This window comes from Abramis brama (genome assembly GCF_963993115.1).
Source record: "Abramis brama genome assembly, chromosome: 7".
Classification (NCBI taxonomy): domain Eukaryota; kingdom Metazoa; phylum Chordata; class Actinopteri; order Cypriniformes; family Leuciscidae; genus Abramis; species Abramis brama.
In genome coordinates, this window is record NC_139969.1 from 7,253,185 (window position 1) to 7,275,323 (window position 22,139).

General features: G+C 38.8%; 1 protein-coding gene and 1 long non-coding RNA gene across 3 annotated transcripts in view; both read left to right on the plus strand.

Annotated features, from left to right (window-relative positions):
* Positions 1-692: 692 nt before the first annotated feature.
* LOC311086765 lies at positions 693-16,595 on the plus strand. 2 transcript variants are annotated; one of them, XR_014607113.1, is made up of 5 exons: positions 693-1,034; positions 6,096-6,714; positions 6,792-6,853; positions 7,019-12,567; positions 15,307-16,595. It is a non-coding gene; the product is annotated as an uncharacterized lncRNA (long non-coding RNA). The 2 variants fall into 2 exon arrangements; XR_014607114.1 differs by having other exon boundaries at positions 7,019-7,301; positions 12,329-16,595.
* Positions 16,596-18,913: 2,318 nt separating this feature from the next.
* Positions 18,914-22,139, plus strand: part of LOC311086737 (uncharacterized protein) — a 36,573-nt gene continuing 33,347 nt past the window's right edge. Inside the window, exon 1 of the mRNA XM_084119766.1 lies at positions 18,914-19,297. The gene's annotated coding sequence lies outside the window, so the exon portion shown is untranslated. The remainder of the gene's footprint in view (positions 19,298-22,139) is intronic.

Below are 22,139 nucleotides of genomic sequence, written 5' to 3' on the forward strand. Positions count from 1 at the left end.
GGTATTATAAATACCGAAACGTCGCGATAGGCTTGTTTTTCTATTCATTTTATTTGGTTTATTTCTTTTTATATCATTTTTACTCTTTCACATTTTGATTTCTTGAGATACTTGGGTCATTCTGTCCCTAGCCTTTACAGAAATATTACACTTAAAAACACTTTAGGGTTACAATTTCTTTACATTTTAAAATAAAACAATATGTTATTTGAACAATTACTCCTTCTTGAGCCATCAATGTGGAAATATTGGATTTGTATTAATTATATATTTTTCCAAGCACCACAGAAGTGCTCGTCCACACAGTCATGTACAGAGGGAAAATGCTTTATTTTGAGGTAAATAACAGGTTTTTACACCATTTAAAATACAATAATGTATACATAACTATCACATATATTATGTAAATGATATAAAAACAAAACAAAATGCAGAATAAAATTTATAAAATTTATAATGAAAGAAGTGGTCCCTTGGAGTTGTGTCACTGGTGTTACCGTTAAACAAAAATCTTATTTTGAAATAAAAATCACACTGATGACATCACTTGACTTCCTTCTTCCTCTTTCCTGAATATCTATGAAGAAAAGCCCATGCCATGGTAGTGTCACGGATCACAGAGGATGCAGACAAGGTTGGTAAGTTAAAGGTTTTATTTGCAGATAACGGAGATGCAGACAGATGGTGAGTAATAGTAACACAGAACAATGGTGATTGCTTATCTGGATTGGTAAAGTCTTTAGGTGGATGCAGGATGGACTGAAGGCTGAACAGGATGAACAGAAGGCTGACAACAATTGCAACAGGTAGTTATCCAGGTGAGTGATCGGGAGTCTGTGAGTCATGTATTGACAAGACCAGACACTGAGTGAAGGGAGACTGTGGGTTTTGTAGGGAGTGCTGGTAATGGGACACAGGTGACGGTGCTCAGTAATCAGGGGAGAGTGAACGGGTGACGTGATGACTGGGCGGAGAGAGAGAACGAGTGGGCGGAGGTGAAGGAGAGCGTGGTGGTGAAGATGGAATCCTGACAGGTAGATCCACTGTCTCTTTTCAGTTATCAGAAATCTTCTAATTTATCTCATGATTTCATATGAAGCTTTTAGTTGAAGTCACTGGTATGACCTACTTTATTGTTAGGAAATTGTAAAAAAAAAAACTAGAATACAAATGGATTAAACTACTTAATTTAGTTAGTATACCATGATTGACAACATGTGGTTTGATATCTTCTGATATCAAGTAAAATAAATTTATCATGAAAATTGTCACTGGTGACAATTGACTCCCATTTATAGATAAACTTTATTCAAAGCTATTCATTTAGATTATATGCCAAATGTAAAAATTTAGTCTCATCTACTTAATTATAGTTGAAGAATAATGATTTTTGGTATTATGCATGTCATTGGGGATTCATTGTGTCACTGGTGTTACTGTATTTTTTTTCTGTCACATTAAATACAATGTCACATGTTGACATCATAATTTTACATCCATTTAATTCTGCTACACTCAAAAGTTAAGATTTAAAGGATTGCATCATTACTTGATTTTAACTGGTTTTCAAATATTTTCATTGTCATAGCAAACACATGGTTGCGCAAACGAACTAACCTCATTCAAGCACACTTTTAACAAACCTGATTAAAATAAATAAAACATAATCTCCTTCTTTGTTGAATTATTATTATTTTACGGTAACTCTGACTACATGTGCTGAAAAACGTTGGAAATAATATTTCATAAAAACCTTTAATATTGCCAAAGAAGTAAGGTAACACCAGTGACAAAAAAATGGTACATGCCATCTTTAAAGGAGTCATAACCTCGTATTACCTTGGATACCCACGCTCTATTATAGTCTTTCAGGCCCTTCTAAAAAAGAAAAGTGGAAAAAAAATAAACACAGAGCTCCTCAGACCCTTATTTCTGAAGGCATTATTGTCTCGCGAGATCTGATGCGATATTTTGGCTGTCGTGGACAGTCATTTTAATAATGCAAATGAGGGGCGCGTTGATTGGTGGCAGGAAGGAGGGGGGTTGACACCGCAGGTAACGCTTTAGCATATCATTCCAAAATGACATCATGGCGCAAGTTGTGAATGAACCCGACCTGGCCGCGACCGGCTTCCCGGCCAGTGTATAAGTATGAGGCGCCGTTTAGGGCTTAAATCAAACTTCATTCACGCACACATATATGAAACACGCTTGCATACATATATACTAAGTAGTCACACATACATGTATATGAACTCTCCACGCACATACTCATATGAGACGCGAGCACACACACACAAACTCGCGCACATACTCATATAAGACGCGAGCACACACACACACACAAACTAGACGGCGCCTCATATATAAGCGTTAGGCAAATTAATATACAATAGCCGAATTCATGATGATCTCAGTCATTTGTTGTTTGCAAAGTAACGTTAGCAGCCATTCCCCATGTTTACCTCAAAGCTAATACTCCCGCTAGCATACAATAGCCGCATTAGCAGTTAGCTGCTGTTTGTTACACACAGTAGAGCAATAAAAACACATTCTTACCGTTTCAATTGCAGGCAAGTGTCTGATTGTTGAAAATGGCCCCTTTTTCCCGAGCTTCGATGCCAACTTCGCCTGATATTGCCTCAAATTTGTGAAGGATTCCGGCGTAAAATGTTTAGTTAGCACATACACCTAACGTTAAGCCAGTGGGAAGGGTTGTAGGAACCGCGTCATTAAAAATGAATTTAATCCACTGGTCCCTGACAGCTAGGTCCGTTCTTGGGAGAGAAAACACATTTACATTTTGATTCTGGCAGTCAACAACAGAGCAACTCAGTGTGCACTACGTTTCTGCATCTCTCTCGACTGAACTGAAAATGAGGGGGAGACGGGCGCCAGGGCGCACGTCCTGCGGCATACTCTGCGGTGTCCATATATGGTATATCCTGCCCCGTCATGACGTCAAGTCGGGGCTGAAATTAAAATCTCGTATTTGAGTGTGCGTGCACGCGCGCTGGTTTAAGAACCCTGGGGTAAACAAACGCTTCACTTTTAAATATCGGCTTCCCGGCCAGTGTATAATCGTTAGGTAATCATAACATACATTGATTCTCGTGGAAAAGTGAAAATTGCAGGTCATGACTCCTTTAAATAAATGCACAAAAAATACACAAAAATCATTAAGCTGTCATTTATGTGTATTCATAAAGTCAAAGGGTAATCTAATAATGTGGTGTAAGTTTAAATGTTAGAAAAAGAAATACATTTTAAGACATCTTGCCATACCAAAAGTGGGTGTTTCTGTAGAATGACCCATACAGGATGGACGTCTCTAGAGGCCGTGTGAGACAAAGAAATGCTCCACGATACAGACTACTATACTACCACAAAAAGCGTCCAAACTTTCCAAAAGAGCTTCCATGTTGCGCCAAAATGCTAAATTTGACGTTTCCATGACAACGGACTGAGTTGAGCTTCCGGGTCACGTCTTTACTGTAGTTTGTTTTCTCTTTTGCAGCACTTCATAGTTTTTATTGGAGAAAAACTATAATCGGATTGGAATAGGGCATATCGAGAGATTTTATTGTTAATATAGTTTTAATACAGACGTAAAATGGACTGTTAAAGGAGAACTCCGGTCAATTTTAACATTGAGCTCATTTTTTTGGTTGTTAAAAAAACCTGCATACCTGCATTTTCTTCCTGTTTTCGGTCGAAGTCCACAGTAGTTGATTGTCGAGTTCACGCGCATAGGTTATCACGCGCGTGAACTTGACAATCGACTACTGTGGACTTTACCCAATCATGGCTTATTGTCTTTAGCCCCTCCGAAACTAGTAGACAAAACTCACAAAATTTGGAGTTATCAAATCTGAGTACCTCATCCCAAGTGCGTAATCTGGGTGTGATGATCGATAACAGTCTGAAATTTGACAGGCAAATTGCCTCTGTAGTGGGCTCTAGCTTTTTCTATCTACGCTCTCTCTCTAAAATTAAATATTTTCTCTCTAACACCTCTTTAGAGGTCGCTGTCCATGCCTTCACAACATCGAGGCTGGACTACTGCAACTCTCTATATTATGGTGTTGCTAAGACTCAAATTTCACGCCTACAAGTCGTTCAAAACGCAGCAGCGAGATTCCTGAAGGGATGTAAAAAGTTTGAGCATGTTACACCCCTTCTGAGATCCCTACATTGGTTACCTGTTTTCAGCATAGAATTGAATATAAAATTCTATTACTGGTCTACAAATCACTAAATAATCTTGCACCATTATACCTGTCGGACCTACTTCACCTATATACCCCTAAGTGAGGGCTTAGATCGGAAAACAAATTCCTCCTTCAGATTCCCAGAACCCGCTTGAAAAACAGGGATAATAGAGCGTTTGAAGTGGCTGGCCCCACGCTGTGGAACAAACTCCCAATCCAAATCAAAATGGCTTCCACTTTATCTGAGTTTAAATCTGCTCTGAAAACTCATCTGTTTGATTCAGCTTTTAATATGTAATTGTCTTTTTGTATTTATTGATTACAAGTGATCATTGATTGTTTCATTGTGTATTTGATTGTAATTATTGTACAGCACTTTGGTCGGTTGTCAGCCAGTAGTAAATGTGCTCTATAAATAAACGGAACTTGAACTTGACTTCAACTGAAAACAGGAAGAAAATACAGGTATGTGCAGGGGGTAATCGAGCGCTCAATTTCCGTACCACCCCCGGCGGCCGACATCTGAGGCGTTTAAAGACTCCATTTGTCCATTGTTTATTTCTAAAGAAACACGACAATGTATAAAAGGCTCCATTACCTTGTATCTTACGTTATGGCCCCATAGAAGCAGTTTTTGTAAAAGTAGGCTAACAATTGTGTCATAACCACGCGACTCTCTGGAAATTACCGTAGAGACAGGAAGAGAAGCTCGCAGTCAATCGGGGGGACGTGGAGGCATAAAGTCAGATAAAGTCAAGGGAGAAGCCCATAGAGAGTCATGACGTTGCTCCTGCTCCTAGCTCATGGACAGCTCCTACTCACACTCTCCGTCTCTGCGAGATTCGGAAGGGAATGGTTCAGATTTCGCTTGGCACAGCTACTAGAAAACTTACCACTGTCAGGCAGGCTGCTCACGTCACATCCACGTTGTCAAGCTCAGTTTGAGTCTGCGCAGTACACTCAGCCATCAGGAAGTGAGTGCTTCTAATTTGCTTCACTTTCCTCCGTTGAAACCTATGGGGTCGCTGTGTCCAGTTTATATACTGTCTATGGGTATGTGCGCTGGCTGAATTAACAATTTTTATTCATATGTTTCACATCTACTGCAGTCAGATTCACCCGTGTTAACTATAAAGGAATCACTCACATTGACTGTGCACTTGTAATGACACATCAAGGATGTTAAGAGGCTAAAAGCAGGTTTAAATCTTGCCCCATTGAAGTCAACAGGGTGCAAATTTTAAAAAGAGGACAACACGGTGTAGGCAACACTGATTTTTGTCATTGTTCTCTGTACTGACAGCACTCCAAATTTACAAAAAATGAGCTCAATGTTAAAATTTACCGGAGTTCTCCTTTAAACGGCCCATAATGGTTATTACGTTCTTTAGGAAACGATAGGGTGACAAAAAAACAGCCCAAATCACAGACATCGGGATTCGCACGGGACTGGTATTATCAGAGGACCCCTGTGTTGGCCGAAATACAGTAACGTTAGCCTAGGTAATTTTCGGGGGAATTTTTACAGACATGGCAGATTCGCACAGGATAAAAATCACAGACGACCTCTGCGATTATTACAAATTACCGGAGGTCCCTATAGGTAATTCTAATCCTGTGTGTGCATGTGCGCACATTTTCAATGTGTCTTAGTGTTACCAATTTATTTTTGTGGTGGTTCTGCATTTTAGATTATTTTACAAATGATAAGAGAACAGTTTTTATAGTCTGTATGTATTCCTGTATATTGTATTCCTCTATGTGTGTGAGCATGATAATTTTGGATTGTGGATGTTTTTTTGCATTGTTGAAAGTGTGCCACTTTATTTCTGTCATGTGTTCAGCGTTGTTTCTGATTTTGATGATGAATTTTGTCACCACTAGGGCCGAGAACAACCACCACTCCGGAGGAGCTACACCAACGAGGCCAGACAACAACGTGATATAAAAGCTTAATTCTTTTTATTGAATGTAAAAAAAACTTTAAGGAAATGTCACTGACACATGACTCCTCATAGGGGCCGCTAGTTGAAATAGGTCAAAGGAGTCTTCAATGGAGGAAGACTCGGGCCAGCCGGCAGTTGGTCATCTTTTACAGAACAGCAGTGTGGGGGGGCAAAGGGCGTTAGCTTTCAGGTAAGTAGCAGCGGATGACTGGGTATCTCCGCTTGTAGGACCACAGTGGGGGGGATTGGACAGAGGACCAGGACCTTCCAATGAAGAGCAGCAGACAACAGTACGGGGTGGGCAGAGAACAATGACCGTCAGATAAGGCACAGCAGACAACAGTAGGTGGTGGGCAGGACACAAGGGACTACAGGTAGGTAGGGGCAGACAGTGGGCTCTCTTTTCACAGGACAGCATCAGATAACTGAGTGTCACCTTTCTTTCACAGGGCAGCGGGGATTGGACAGAGGACCAGGACCTTCCAATGAAGAGCAGCAGACGACAGTATGTGGTGGGCAGAGAACAATGACCGTCAGATAAGGCACAGCAGACAACAGTAGGTAGCGGCAAACAGTGGGCTTTCTCTTTTCACAGGACAACATCAGATAACGGAGTGTCACCTTTCTTTCACAGGGCAGCAGCAGGCGGAATGCAGGGGTAGATAGCGGGATCTCTCCATTCACAGAACAACATTGGTGAGTAGAGAATCCAGCAGTTAATAATTGAGTCTCCTCTTACCACAGAACAGTAATGGCAAAATGCAGCGGCGGATGACGGGATCTCTCTGTTCACAGAACAGCAATGGTGAGTACAGAATCCAGCAGTTAATTGTCAGTTAACTGAGTCTTCTCTTACCACAGGACAGCAATGGCAGAATACAGCGGCGGATAATAGGATCTCTCTGTTCACAGAACAGCAATGGTGAGTACAGAATCCAGCAGTTAATAACTTAAAGAGTCTTCTCTTACCGCAGGACAGCAATGGCAGATTGCAGATCTTCACGATGACACACAGAGCTGAACCTTTCTTTACCACAGCGGCATGAACTGGGCCACCTGTACAAAGCTTTACCCACAGCAGTTCAAATTATTTCCTGACACCCCACCGGGCTAGACGATCCCCGACAAAGATTTCAGAGTGCTGGTAGCGTTTAATTTTCCCATACTCGTGCATGCATCAAACCACTGTAAATCTTCACACGTGCTCACTTCAATCTTCAGACACTGCAATGACACACCACTTCACAGTGAAAAGCATACCTTCGCTCCATCTGGTCGGGGCTGGCCAATCCACCGTCATGATCTTCAAAAGGGGGACATCAGGTTTGACGAACGATCCGAAGATCGGGGCCCACTCGTTTCTCTCACGATAACAACCTGTATATCCAACAATGCTTTCACTCGTTCCGCTCTCCCAGTCCTACTGGCCAGTCTCTTATCCATTCTCGATCTCAATCGTGCCCCACGCCTCAACCGCACTTTATCCTTCCCGTCTCTGCTTCCGCTGCTGCCCCACCGCTTTTGCCTCTCTTGCTCTCGTGACTCACACTTTGATCGCGACCCCGTGCCTCTTCAAGCCGCCGCTTTTAAATCCCCCGTTGGAGACACACGCTCCAATGGCTGCTTGATTAGCCGCTGCAGCTGCCGCTTGTCAACGCGAACCGGCCTGGTGTCGCACCGGAAGTCTCCCCCCAGGGCAACTCGTTCCGCTCCCAAAGTTCCTTCTATGTCACCCGGTGACAATTTTGTCTATTTTGAGTCCAATGATAAATAAATATTTATTTATTTATAGAAATTTAAAAGATATCATAAATCCTCCAAAAACTGCACAAATGTTGAATAAAAACATTTATAAACAGAGTAAAATTATATTTGTAAAAAAAAAAAACTACTGTTCTGTTACAAAATTAAATGTTATTGTCTGGGGTCCAATAGACCCCAAAGACCACGAGTGTCACTATTTTTGTCACGCCTACATAAAAACAGATAACATTCCATTTTAATTTTAATTTTTTCTGTAGATGATTTTCTACATGATTACAGGAAAACATGTAATTACTGTTCTGCTGCACTGGAGTAGCTCTTAATGTGCTCTCTGCCATTAAATGAAATATAAATTGTGATAAAACAATAAAATAGTAAAATTAACAGAATAAGCTCACATAACATATTTTAAAAATACAAAATTAAGCAATTAAGCATTACTAAACAAAGTCAATTATTATGATTCTTTTAGTTCATACTTTTAGTTTCTCTACCTAATATTTTTTATAAAAATTATGAATGCAATAAAATAATTAGTATCATTAACACCAAAAATTAAAGTATTGGTATAATAATGTCATAATGTCGGAAATATCTAAAACATCTAAAATGTAGCTCACAGAGCAAGAGGTTGTGAATACAAATAATTAGTGAAATTAAATACAAGAAGCAAGGAAGCAAAAGTCACAAATAATGGACTGGAGCATAAGAGCAATACATTTTCTTTTTTTGCTGTAGACAAACGGATATAAAAGGAATGTCTAAAATTTGGCCCACAGGGACAGAACAAGATGATCTGAATGCAGTTTGGGAATGCAAAGAATTAGTGAAATGAAATTCAAGAAGCAAGGAAGCAAAAAAAACAAAACACAAATGACATACTGCAGGGGTGTTCAAACCCGGTCCTGGGGGTCCACTGTCCTGCAGAGTTTAGCTCCAACTTGCCTCAACACACCTGCCTGGAAGTTTCTAGTATGCCTTGTAAGAGCTTGATTAGCTGGTTCAGGTGTGTTTAATTGAGGTTGAAGCTGAACTCTGTAGGAAAGTGGTCCGCCAGGAGCAGGATTAGACACCCCTGACCTACTGGAACATAACAGCAATTCATTTTACAATCTAGGGCCAGTTGTTCAAATGTAAGCTGATCGGATTTTGGTTATCGGATTGGATCAAATCTTGAAAATGGGTTGTTCAAAAGGGAAAGAAGGAATCTGAAATCAGATTAGATCACGGAATCCAATCCTGGTTTTAATCTGGATCAAACCTTCAGTTTGTGTTGTTCACTGGCGGAGCTAGGGGGAGGCCAGGGGTGGCCGTGGCCACCCTTGGTCTAAGCTTGGCCACCCCTTTGGCCACCCCTCTCACAACTGCTGTTTCTGTCTCTTTTTTTATTGACAAAAATTGCGTTTTTTAAAACGCTGAACCGTCTCTTTAAGACCACAAAAAACATGAGACTTTTCAGACGCACACTCCGTGCCAGGCGCAAGTCAAACGAGTGCGAAAATGAACAAGTGCCGAATGAGCTTCAGCAGAACATCAGACAGTGATATGCACATAGTAAATATAGAGTCAATCTTTCTCAACTGGTGGGTTGCAAAACCGTTTTGAGGAAGTCGAATAGTGTGCAGTCAACAACAAACGTAATTCTCTTTTTTTCTGATGCTACTTTTATTTTAGAAGATGTGTGTGAAAGCTTGTGACACTTATGTCAGATGCTGAGAAAAGGATGTTGTCCTTATTCAGTTGGCTATCTTAGGTAAGATGAGATGTTGTCAGGCCAAATATCAGCAAAACTAACTTTTCTGTCATACGGCTGACAGCAGTTGTACTGTGCTTGCGGTACGCACATCACGCGCAAATGCGGTGTGCTGTAGCTGTAGTTGTCGTCAATTAACTCATGTAAGAATCAAAAAGGCGATTAAAGCTGTCAAAACTGCATGCATGTATTATGCGTCACGTGTCTGGATTAAAATATTCTGCTATGTGAGATCACAATATAAGGCACAAACTGATATGTAATGTTTTAATGTCCAAATAAATGTGAGCACTGTGCATTTGTACTAGACGATAGGAATTCATTTTGCGTGAATTTGTAAAGGACAAACAAAAATGGATAATTTTTAAATCCATAAAATAACTAATTTTACATTTTGGCAACATTACATTATGAAAAACATAACATTTTACATTATGTGCTGTTGACTTCCGCCTTGTTCACATTCTTGCACATGGGGATTCAAAAGAGAACTTTTGTTTTCCTTTTTAAATTCGGTATGATAGAACTGTTGCAATTATTTATTTTGACAACTAATATAGAAAGTTAAACTTTTTTATGACAAACTCAGAATTGGTTGAATAGTTCATTGATTATATCAAACGCATTGAAGGTTGAATAATCTTTGGACTACAGTATTTATCTGCATGTTATCTCATCCATGAAGATGCAACAATGTAGAACAAGCTATTGGAGATTTTGAGAACCTGAACCAAGCTAACTGAGCAAGTTTAACTTTAGCTATAGTGTGTGCCCTTTTATTACTATTTAATTCATTTATGAGGTGGTGGGTAGCCTAATAATAAAAAAATATAAAATTCACTCAGTATTCCATGATTCCTAATTCACTATCTCAATTACAATTAAGTACAAATTAACTTTATTCAGTTGTGTAGACACTAAAAACGTCCAATACATAAATAATTTATGATAAAATAATTAACATTTCTGTGCCACCCCAGACTGGTTGCTGGCCCTTGCCTGGCCACCCCTATGAAAAAATCCTGGCTCCGCCACTGGTGTTGTTCAAAAATTGTCAGTAGGATTTGGATAACTTTGATCCAAAAGAACAGGATTATCCTGATCCCAACAGGGGCTAGGATTTCAAGGTGGATTCCAGGAAGAAAATGTAGTAAAACTAAAATTGGTCAAAAATACAACATTTGTATCATGTAATATACACACACACACTTATATTTTTATTTTGCTTTTGATTAGCTTAACTGTTAAAGGTATAGCGGAGGATTTTCTTTTTCCGGGTGGGTAGTCTATACTATTGGTCCACCTAAGTGTCAATCATTCTGGTGATATGTTTACGTAAGGCCGTCGTACGTGCTCGTCCCTTAGTTTTCGCTTTCTGCGCATGCGCACTTTCAGGTGTTTATGTGTGGTGGTGAGCTATTTATTGGAGTTTAAGCCATTCATTGAAGCTCGCCGTTTCACCGGGTCCTTTGAAAATGTCTGAGGGTCGCAAGAGAAAAAGTTTGTACGAACTGTATGAGAAGAAGAGAAAGGCCTCAGAAGAGAGAAACAAGATCAGAGTGTTTTTGGGAGATTGTTTCACACGATGGCGTGCGCTGAAAACACAGGTTGGGCTTCCCACTGATGCTTCAGTTTCTACTCGACAGGTAAAGTTTGGCATGCTATTTGGAGAAAAAGTGCAAATCTTCTTTTGGAAAGTAATCTTGTATGAGCGATGCCGACAGCAACTTGTAAACAGAGCGTGCACGAGGAGAACCTCGCACACGTTTAACAGGCGTTCCCTCTCGGGAGCAGGTAGAGTGTTGCGCATGTGCATTTTTTCAAAAAGTGGAGAGGGCGGTTCTTATCTAAAATTCGGAAAGATCCTCCGCTATACCTTTAAAGTAATACATTAGAAGTAGACATTAGGCTACATTCTGTATTAAGCCTTTCGGTAGCCTACTGTAAAGTAAAAAAGAGATTCTGAATCCCCAAACAGCTGTAAAAATCAAACAAAAATATTGTATTTAATTCAAAGTGTTTTATCACTGTTTCTAAACTACATTGGCACAATCATAAGATATTAACCAGTCAATAGATCTTTGCAAGCGAACACAAAGTTTTTTTGGTGAACGCTATACAAACTTTTCTGAGAAAACGCAAAAGCATTGAAATATTTTATTTCCCTCTCTCATATTTTTTACATTACCATGTCCCTTTGGGGGCTCCGTAGAGCACCAGTAATCCAGATTTGGTAATCGGAAAAAGTTTACATCCAGATCAGGGTGATCCAATCCAATTTTGCTTTGAAAAACCGGCACAAAAGTAAGATGGATTACCTGATCCTGGATAGCAAAACATGGGATTTCCAAATCATTCTGATCCAGATTAAACTTTTTGAACAACTAGCCCCTAATGAAAATTAGATGTCTTCCGTACATTGTTCAAGAAGTAGACACACTGTCAGTTTAAATCTAGACTAAAAACACAACTCTTTAACCTGGCATACACATAGAACCTTATATATTTATTTTATTCAAATCAGTTAAATGATTGTTAGGTTGCATAAACTAGGCAGTTGGAACCAGGAACATTTCCTTTAAAACCTGATGTACTCATTACATCATAAGAAGAATGACATCTACGCTAATGTTAGTCTTTCTGTTTATTCCGAGGTTTACTGTAGTCAGCCAGATCTGGTCCGTATCCAAATCAGATGGTGGACCTGTGCCTAGACACGACCACAACGCATGATGCATGATGACTCCAACCTTCAACTAGATGGAACTGGATAAATATTCGGAATGTTCCGATCCACTTCTGACCTGTAATTCTGCCTGAATCATAATCATATACTGTTCGTTCGTTGGCCAGAGGAGAACTGGCCCCCCACCTGAGCATGCTTTCTCCGAAGGTTTTTTTTTTCTCCATTCTGTCACCTGATGGAATTTTGGTTCCTTGTCACTGTCGCCTTTGGTTTTTGGCTTGCTTAGTTGGGGACACTTAAAGGGGTCATGACATTGGTTTTTTCTTTTCTTTTATTATGTTCCCTTAGGTGCAATTATAGTATTACTATAGTTTTTTGGACAAAAAACGTTTAAAATTGAGTGATATATGACCTTTTCCCACCCTGTTTCTCATGCTCTGATTCAAACAGTCTGTTTTGGGGGTGTTTCCCCTTTAAGAGTTCAGTGTTAACACCCACTGTTATGATTGGATAACGTCAGTGCCTATGCATCAATTGTTAACGCCCCCTTTTCAAAACGTGCAGATTTTGCAGAGCTGTGTTTACCGTTACCATAGTAACAAGTGATGTGTGCGAGGCGATTGCAATGATGTTTGAGTCGAATCAGAGGAAACGAACCATCAACACAACTAAGAATGCATCAGCCCGTCCACATAGAAAGTGTGAAACTATTCAGTTTGACAGCCTACATCTTTTAATAGCCTACGGGGCATGAACACGACGGTCATGAAAACAATAAGTAGGCTAAACTAAGTAAAAACACGGTGATTATTCATAATGAATTAAACTGCAATTAACGTTTTTAAACCGTTTTAAAATGTATAAGTTTTAAGTTTTAAATAGCCTACATTACTTACAGTTTGCGTCGTCGTTGTTGAGCCCAGAATAGTCTACACGGCCTTATCTTATACAAAAGTTTTCTGGCAAAGCCAGCATCATACTGCGATTGTTCTCAACTGTCACTCATCCTTGAAATGTGGAGAACACGCTTAAATGAACACTGCCGTGACTGGGACGTCTGCAAAAAATAAACTGCATCCATCTTCCCCTGACGTCTGGATCTTTCAGCAGCGTATATTATTCAAACATGTTGTTTGTCCACAGCCAGGAACAGCACATCTGCGTGACATCGCAATCTTCTTGTAAACAGACGCACTCGCTGCACGTCGACTGAACACATGTGAAGCGCCTGACAGATGCGATGATGAAATGAGGCGTAGTTATCTTGCGCTTGAAGCGTAGTTGTCTACGCTGGAGGCGGTCATATGCAAACGACTGCTACGTCACTTCATACCATGGATCCAGAACGAGCTGTATTTAGAGCTTGATTAAATAAATTATTCGTTTATAATGGGGAGGACGTCTTAAGCTATGAAACTTGCAGGACGTTTTAATGGTACTAAGACCTCTTATATACCAAAAGATCAAGGCAAATTTGGTTTCTCATGTCACGACCCCTTTAATATTCAACAATATTATTGATCTAACTGCATTGACATCATTATATGAGAACTTAACTGAGCTGGACGATGATGGCATCACTGTTTTCTTCAGAGCAGCTATATACACTCACCTAAAGGATTATTAGGAACACCATACTAATACTGTGTTTGACCCCCTTTCGCCTTCAGAACTGCCTTAATTCTACGTGGCATTGATTCAACAAGGTGCTGAAAGCATTCTTTAGAAATGTTGGCCCATATTGATAGGATAGCATCTTGCAGTTGATGGAGATTTGTGGGATGCACATCCAGGGCACGAAGCTCCCATTCCACCACATCCCAAAGATGCTCTATTGGGTTGAGATCTGGTGACTGTGGGGGCCATTCTAGTACAGTGAACTCATTGTCATGTTCAAGAAACCAATTTGAAATGATTCAAGCTTTGTGACATGGTGCATTATCCTGCTGGAAGTAGCCATCAAAGGATGGGTACATGGTGGTCATAAAGGGATGGACATGGTCAAAAACAATGCTCAGGTAGGCCGTGGCATTTAAACGATGCCCAATTGGCGCTAAGTAAGGGGCCTAAAGTGTGCCAAAAAAACATCCCCCACACCATTACACCAGCACCACCAGCCTGCACAGTGGTAACAAGGCATGATGGATCCATGTTCTCATTCTGTTTACGCCAAATTCTGACTCTACCATCTGAATGTCTCAACAGAAATCGAGACTCATCAGACCAGGCAACATTTTTCCAGTCTTCAACTGTCCAATTTTGGTGAGCTTGTGCAAATTGTAGCCTCTTTTTCCTATTTGTAGTGGAGATGAGTGGTACCCGGTGCGGTCTTCTGCTGTTGTAGTCCATCTGCCTCAAGGTTGTGCATGTTGTGGCTTCACAAATGCTTTGCTGCATACCTCGGTTGTAACGAGTGGTTATTTCAGTGAAAGTTGCTCTTCTATCAGCTTGAATCAGTCGGCCCATTCTCCTCTGACCTCTAGCATCAACAAGGCATTTTCGGCCACAGGACTGCCGCATACTGGATGTTTTTCCCTTTTCACACCATTCTTTGTAAACCCTAGAAATGGTTGTGCGTGAAAATCCTAGTAACTGAGCAGATTATGAAATACTCAGACTGGCCCGTCTGGCCATGCCACGCTCAAAATGGCTTAAATCACCTTTCTTTCCCATTCTGACATTCAGTTTGGAGTTCAGGAGATTGTCTTGACCAGGACCACACCCCTAAATGCATTGAAGCAACTGCTATATGATTGGTTGATTAGATAATTGCATTAATGAGAAATTGAACAGGTGTTCCTAATAATCCTTTAGGTGAGTGTATTATTATTTTGGATGTTAATATGAAATCTTCTGCTAAATCCCTCAAATTGGAACCTCTTCTAAATAATTTACATGTCTCAAAGGTAACTGACAAAATTGAAATATCTATGGACGATCTTTTAGTTGCACGACTCCAGAACGACCACGCCAGAGAACTTCATAAAGCTAAGAAAACGGAGAAGAGGAAGAAGAAGGACCCATCTCCCACGGAACGAGCTGACCAATCAAAGCAAACAAATGCTGAGGATTCTCAGGCAGATGGAGAGATTGCATAAAAGATTACTTAGTATTGTTAGGGGAGTTATGTAAGAGAATCAGTTTAAATGTCCTAATTGTTAAATATCCTGTTTACAGGAGAGGCTCGAATCACTTGATGCGAGCTTGCCCTGTTTGTAGTTTAAATATCATTGCTTGCAAAAGAAGCTTGCAGTGCTAGAGGCATGTTGCAAGCTTGCTTTGCAACCACAGTGTTTGTGTTTTCCTTTGATCTCTCTGAATAGCCCTGTGAAACAAAAGGTGTTAAGGCTATGTCTGCTTTGTTGACCTTTTAACATGATTTAAGAAGAAAGAAAGAGGCCTCCTTACCACTGGCGGAGCTAGGGGGTGGCCGTGGTCTAAGCTTGGCCACCTCTCTCACCAGGGGCGTCGGACTGAGGGTAAAACCAGTACCGATTACCAGGGCTCCAAGGGGAGAGAGGGCCCTTGAAAAGTCTGGAATATATTTTATTTAGAACATGGGGGCCCATCAGGACTGCCTATACATAGGGCCCGGGATCTTGTGCCACGCCCCTGCCTCTCTCAACTGCTGTTTCTGTCTCTTTTTTATTGACAAAAATTGCGTTTTTTAAAACGCTGAACCATCTCTTAAAGACCACAAAAAACATGAGACTTTTCAGACGCACACTCCAACTTCACCTCAGTGCCAGGCGCAAGTCAAACGAGTGCGAAAATGAGCAAGTGCCGAATGAGCTTCAGCAGAACATCAGACAGTGATATGCACATAGTAAATATAGAGTCAATCTTTCTCAACTGGTGGGTTGCAAGACCGTTTTGAGGAAGTCGAATAGTGTGCAGTCAACAACAAACATTCTCTTTTTTTCTGATGCTACTTTTATTTTAGAAGATGTGTGTGAAAGCTTGTGACACTTATGTCAGATGCTGAGAAAGGGGTTGTACTGTGCTTGGGGTACGCACATCATGCGCAAATGCGGTGTGCTGTAGCTGTAGTTGTCGTCAATTAACTCATGTAAGAATCAAAAAGGCGATTAAAGCTGTCAAAACTGCATGCATGTATTATGCGTCACATGTGTCTGGATTAAAATATTCTGCTATGTGAGATCACAATATAAGGCACAAACTGATATGTAATGTTTTAATGTCCAAATAAATGTGAGCACTGTGCATTTGTACTAGACGATAGGCATTCATTTTGCGTTAATTTGTAAAGGACAAACAAAAATGGATAATTTTTAAATCCATAAAATAACTAATTTTACATTTTGGCAACATTACATTACGAAAAACATAACATTTTACATTATGTGCTGTTGACTTCCGCCTTGTTCACATTCTTGCACATGGGGATTTAAAAGAGAACTTTTGTTTTCCTTTTTAAATTCGGTATGATAGAACTGTTGCAATTATTTATTTTGACAACTAATATAGAAAGTTAAACTTTTTTTTGACAAACTCAGAATTGGTTGAATAGTTCATTGATTATATCAAACGCATTGAAGGTTGAATAATCTTTGGACTACAGTATTTATCTGCATGTTATCTCATCCATGAAGATGCAACAATGTAGAACAAGCTATTGGAGATTTTGAGAACCTGAACCAAGCTAACTGAGCAAGTTTAACTTTAGCTATAGTGTTTGCCCTTTTATTACTATTTAATTCATTTTAATATGAGGTGGTGGGTAATAATAAAAAAATATAAAATTCACTCCGTATTCCATGATTCCTAATTCACTATCTCAATTACAATTAAGTACAAATTAACTTTATTCAGTTGTGTAGACACTAAAACAGTCCAATACATAAATCATTTTTTATGATAAAATAATTTATATTTCTGTGCCACCCCAGACTGGTTGCTGGCCCTTGCCTGGCCACCCCTGAAAAAATCCTGTGATGAGGTGAGAAGCGGGCTGTGGTTTTAACACCTGCAGGTGGAGAAACAGTCAAAATGTAGGTTAAGCTTTTTAGCGTGGGTGCCATATGAGATATATACATGTTTATTGCAAAATAGCGGGCGTTGTCACGGTACCAAAATTTCAGTATTCGGTACCAATACCAGTAAAAATCCACGGTTCTCTGTACCAATTTCGGTACCAAAGCTTAATTTAGATTAAATTTACATATATTAAAGTGTATATCACAGTTACAAAGATGGAAACTGTAGTATTAAAAACACTTTACAATAAGAATCCATTTGTTAGATAACATTAGATAAAATGACCTAACAATAAACAATAGTTATATGGGCCGTGCAGAGACCTCTGGAGGGGCAGGTGCTCAAAGTATAAAAGGGGCACATGGAACAAGGCTTTCAATAGGGCTGTGCTCAAAATATTAATACAGCAATATATCAATACGGGTGATTCTGTATCGATACGGCAGCAAATGCATTGATGCAGTTTTGAAAAAGAAACAGAAGAAAAGTAAAAAAAAAAAAAAATTGCTGTGCACCTATTAATAACTCTGGGATTAGAAATTGAAGTGTCTTAAGTTGTCCCAACCTGATGGCTTTTTCTTCTGTTATACAGAATAATAAAGAACAGCTGTTATAGTAAACTGTGTAGGACAAAATCAACGTGGCCCATGTTTCGTACAGTACAGTATAGTTTTATTTAATGCCATGTCAGCATCTGTGGCTATTTTCATGGCAAAAACTGATTTACAAAAATACAAGTTACATTTATACAATGAAAATAAAAACAAGGCAAACAGAAACAAATACAGCAATTAAAACTTTACAAGAGTTTTAACATTAATGTGATACCTGTTCTGGTAAGTTCTTACTAAAGTCCTTAAGTGAGTTTGCTGCCTTGCTGTTGTTGTTGTTACTGCTGGAGTTGATCTGAGACTGTAGACATTAAAACAAATATATAGGAGATATATTAGCTGATTAAACATTTTTTATGTGACCATGACAAGATGCCCAAAACTGCATTCATATTTAATCTTAGAAGGGCTTTTTAAACCTGCTAAGAGTTATCCAGCCAAGAATAAGCCTAGAACTGCTTTTCTGACGGACTGATATTAATGACATAATGACGGCTTTTTATCTCTCATTTCCATAAATATATCTAGTAGTAAAGCTAATTCAAGGGCTAGAAATCAATTAATGATTCTATTATGAGCGCGCTTGCCCCGCGCCTACATTTGAAATGAGGAATCTGCACGCGCAAAAAACGCGCTATCTGAACGGCCCATTATGGCAACGTGACATTAGCCTAAACCAAAATATTTCCATGTGGCTCTTTCCTCCTTTCTTATCAACAAGTGGATTTACAGCCACCACATCAGCAGCACCGCCGGTCGCCATGTCTCAGAGCTTTTATGAAGAGGACGCAACTGCACGCGCTTCGGGCATGCACGCGCATCAACTAGCCTACGGGTTTGAGAAAATCTGGTAACGTGACGTTTAAAAATTTTTTTAGTAGGCTACCAACTTGGTACCGAAGTAGCCTACCAGGTCTTTGTCAACACTAGAACTGTGGAATATTTCAGGCCAGTTATTTCACCTTTCGAAGAATTGCTTCATTGTAAGGGACAGCCCTAAACGCTTAAGACGGCCCCAATCAAACCATATAAATGGTCTTGTTTTCCGTTGCTCGGGGCCGCACTTCGAGGTGAAGACCTATAGGCTACGTGATTCTGTTTGTTTGTTTTTTTTCCTTTTTGAATGTACTGTCTTTGTATTATTCTGAAAACAATTTTTGGTGATTCGAAAAACTTTTAAAAACAAGTGATTTTTTCTCAAGAAGTATCTTTACTTTGTTGTAGTTTAGATATTAATACTAAGTAAAAGCCCTGTGAAACGGACCCAGGACTGAACTGGATCGGACACCGCCGAGGACTCTGACGCCATTTATAGCATTAACCAGCAGGTAAGGACCATCTCTGATTGTGATATAGCCTAGGTTATTGGAATGTTGAAGGATTCAGACGTTACAGCGGTATAGAAACACAACAATATATATAGCCTACATTACAAAGTTTGGAGTCAGTAAGATTTTTTAAATGTTTTTAAAAGAAGTATCTTCTGCTCACCAAGGCTGCATTTATTTGATAAAAAAACTTACTGGGGTCAGTAAGAATTTTAATTTTATTTTGGGGGGAAAGAAATAAAATAAATCAATACTTTTATTCATCAAGGATGAGTTAAACTGATCAAACGTACAGTAAAGACATCTTGTTAGAAAATATTCAATTTTAAATAAATGCTGTTCTTTTGAACTTTCTATTCATCAAATAATTTTGAAAAAAAAATGTACACAACTGTTTTCAACATTGATAATAATAACGAATGTTTCTTGAGCATCAAATTATCATATTAAAATGATTTCTGAAGGATTATGTGACACTGCAGACTGGAGTAATGATGCTGAAAATTCAGCTTCGAGCACAGGAATAAATTACAGTTTAAAATGTATTAAAATAGAAAACAGTAATTTTAAATTGTCATAATATTTCACAATATTACTGTTTTTTTTATTGTTTTTTATCAGATAAATGCAGCCTTGTTGAGCAGAAGAGACTTCTTTTAAAAACATAAAAAAATTCTCACTGACCCCAAACTTTTGAATGGTAGTGTATGAAAGTGTAAACTGGAGACAGAACAGGAAAAAAAAACGTTTCTGTTTTTTTTTTTTTTTTTTTTTTGCACTACAAAGGCCTGTTTATTAAAGTGCCATACATTAGAAGTCAGAAGGCACGTAAGTTAAATTATGATTTGCTGTCGGGTCTAAACCATAGGAAAAAAAAGCTAACTATATTTATTGAATTGCATTGGATCATATTTTTTCCATTGCGATGCATTAAATCACATTGTGTTGAATCGAACTGAAATCGAACCACACCGTACATTGTAGGGGTGAATCGTATTGCATCGGTAGCTGATTCATATATGTATCTTTAAATGTAATGTATCGTTGGCTATATATATATATATATATATATATATATATATATATATATATATATATATATATATATATATATATATATATAGAGGCCTATTTTTTTTGCTGAAGACAAACGTTTATAAAAGGAATGTCTAAAATTCGGCCGACAGGGACATAACAAGATGATCTGAATGCAGTTTGGGAATGCAAAGAATTAGTGAAATGAAATTCAAAAAGCAAGGAAGCAAAAAAAACCACAAATGACATACTGCAGGGGTGTTCAAACCCGGTCCTGGGGGTCCACTGTCCTGCAGAGTTTAGCTCCAACTTGCCTCAACACACCTGCCTGGAAGTTTCTAGTATGCCTTGTAAGAGCTTGATTAGCTGGTTCAGGTGTGTTTAATTGGGGTTGAAGCTGAACTCAAAGTGGTCCGCCAGGAGCAGGATTAGACACCCCTGACGTACTGGAACATAACAGCAATTCATAACATGCAATGAGAGCTCTGATTGCATGTATTCCGGAACTTCAATTACGGCTTGAAAAAAAAAAAAAAATCCTGAAACAAAATGCAGGTAAAACTGAAGTGATTCTGTTTGGACCTGATGCTTTAAATGCCAGTAATTTTGGCCTTGGTTATCTAACCCAATGGGTCACCCCGTGTGCAAAAAACTTTCGGCTTTCGATTTGATTCCAGTCCAAAGTTTGATAAGCAGGTAAATTAAGTAATTAATTAAGTCATATTTTTCCGTCTTCGTTGCCTGTTAAAATCGTTTTTATGACACACACACACACCAAAGAAAAAACGTTGAAAAAGTAATCCAAGCATTAATCACTTCACTCTTAGATTATTGCAATTGATGGGAGAAAAACATATTTTTCAAATCTTTTGCACTCTCTTGCAAAACTGTTGCGTTCCTCCGATAAACTTTGCGTGCTCTCACAAAGATATTTGTGACCATTTAAAATATTATAAAATAATATGAAATATTCCCAGATAGCATGTAACCATTGAAACAATGTTGAGTCAGTGTTGATGCGTCAACGCTGATTACATTGAAATGACGTTAGAAAGTGATGTTGTTCTACCATCACTCTTGCACCCTCAGTTAATATTGAAATAATGTTCAGATTTCAACCACAAACCAAGTGTTAATATTGCTTCAACATTACAAAGTGATGTTGTTTCAATGTCACTTTTGCACCCTCGGTTAATATTGAAATAATGTTCAGATTTCAACCAAAAATCAACGGTAATAGTATTGATTCAACATTACAAAGTGATTTTATCATCAACATCACTTTTGCACCCTCGTTTAATGTTGAAACTGTTGAACAAAAAAATCAATAGTAATGCTACTGAATCAACATTACACTATGATTGATTCTACATCACCGATGCTGAATCAATACTGAAATGAACACAAATAATCAATGGTAATATTGAATCAACGTTACACTAAGATGTTGAATCTACATCACTGCTATTGAATCAACACTGAAATTAACTAAAATAAAGCGATGGTAATATTGTTGAATCAACGTTACACTATGATGTTGAATCTACATCACTGCTGTTGAATAAACTCTGAAATTAACTAAAATAAATCAATGGTAATATTGTTGAATCAATGTTACACTATTATGTTGAATCTACATCACTGCTGTTGAATCAACACTGACATTAACATAAATAATCTTTGGTAATATGGTTTGATCAATGTTACAATGTGATGTTGATTCTAAATACATTTTGTTGAAACACTGAAAATACAACTGAAAAGGAATGTCAACCAATGTTGCCATCTGATGTACTAAGTTAATGTT